Below are 2093 nucleotides of genomic sequence, written 5' to 3' on the forward strand. Positions count from 1 at the left end.
TTCATCAGCAGTACGTTTTTCTCAACCTCTGTATTGTTCTTCCTTTTTGATCAGCAGTACGTTTTTCTCAACCTCTGCATTGTTCTACCTTTTTCATCAGCAGTACGTTTTTCTCAACCTCTGTATTGTTCTTCCTTTTTGATCAGCGGTAGGTTTTTCTCAACTTCTGTATTGTTCTTCCTTTTTGATCAGCAGTACGTTTTTCTCAACCTCTGTATTGTTCTTCCTTTTTGATCAGCGGTAGGTTTTTCTCAACTTCTGTATTGTTCTTCCTTTTTGATCAGCAGTACGTTTTTCTCAACCTCTGTATTGTTCTTCCTTTTTGATCAGCAGTACGTTTTTCTCAACCTCTGTATTGTTCTTCATTTTTGATCAGCAATACGTTTCTCTCAACCTCTGCATTGTTCTACCTTATTGATAAGCAGTACGTTTTTCTCAACCTCTGTATTGTTCTTCATTTTTGATCAGCAGTAGTTTTTTCTCAACTTCTGCATTGTTCTTCCTTTTTGATCAGCAGTACGTTTTTCTCAACCTGTGTTGCTCTACTATTTCTATCAGCAATACATAGTCGTGTTTAAAACGAGTATAAACAACGTAAAGGTAAAGATGGTAGTAATTGTCTCATCCATTAACATCTGTACATATAACTAGCTCTCAGTAACAACATTTTTGGACGTCAACTTCGGCACGTACAAGCAAAATAAATAGCATCACGGTTTGTAAAGTGTCCAAGGAAGACTGAACATGAATTAATTTAATAGGATGGCTTGTGTACATTCCTCTTGTGTGATATATAAGACAGTTTCTGACAACGTAATTTCGTTAGAAAACTATATTATCGTGTGGGGTATAATTCAAACCCTACTTCACGTTCAAGTTATGAAAATGAAACAGAAATAAATCATTATTATTTATGATTTTTCACGCATATGAAACACGATAAACATTTATAAGAAATTTATTTGTGTACAACAAAGTGCGATGGATCACTGCAAGGGTCGTATTAAAGAATTGTGAAATATAGATCCAAATCCATCTGCACAGCTTTAAAACTAACAATAATAATTATTGAACTTGTCGCCCTCTGTCTTCCTGTAACTCGGAGATAAGTCTGGAAGTTTCTAACGTTAAGATTCGGGTAGCTTCAGTCTTAGCAGTAAACAAACATATTATTCATCTTTAGGATTGTTAATTAATCAGTCTATCTTTTCTCCTTTTTTTATCAAAATTTAAACTTCTTCAACAGCCTTTTTGCAAGTTCAGGATGTGTAGAAATATTGATGTTTTTGTGCCCCTCCTTCCGGGTTAGCATAGAACAGATAGCTTATTGTGTAGCTTTGTGCTTAGACACAAAGAAACACTTTTTGTGTCGTGATTACACAGTCATTATATGTGATTGTTATTGTTTGTTTTTAAAGCTTGTACAGATGGATTTGGATCTATCTGGAAATATTATTGTTCGTTTTTAAAGCTGTACAGATGGATTTGGATCTATCTGGAATTATTATTGAACTTTTTTAAAGCTGTACAGATGGATTTGGATCTATCTGGAATTATTATTGTTCGTTTTTAAAGATGTGTAGATGGATTTGGATCTATCTGGAATTATTATTGAACGTTTTTAAAGCTGTGTAGATGGATTTGGATCTATCTGGAAGAGTGTAAAGGTCGTTTTTCTAAGCTTTTTTTATCAAAATGTTTTTAAATATATATTATTATTTTAACCAACGCTTCGCTTTTGTGGCTTCCTCGAGGTTAATATACAGAAACGAAACGTTGGTTAAAATAACAAATAAAAACATTTTATATATATATATCTGGAATGTAAAGGTCGTTTTTTCTAAAAATTTTATCAAGATGTATAAATCCCTCTAGTGTGCAATACAAAGTTTGAAAGATAACAAAATAACTAAAAACGTTTCAAAGTTTATTATAATGTAACAAATATAATATAATATGAAAACGTATGTGTTTTTAGTTCCACCTTTAAAAAGGAATGCATTAAACCGGTGTTTCACTCACCCGCCCCCACCTCGAATAAAAGGACAGAATATGCATGTATAAATCGGAATCTTTTTTGTTGTTCTTGTTGT

Source organism: Limulus polyphemus, unplaced genomic scaffold, assembly GCF_000517525.1.
Source record: "Limulus polyphemus unplaced genomic scaffold, Limulus_polyphemus-2.1.2 Scaffold2462, whole genome shotgun sequence".
Taxonomy (NCBI): domain Eukaryota; kingdom Metazoa; phylum Arthropoda; class Merostomata; order Xiphosura; family Limulidae; genus Limulus; species Limulus polyphemus.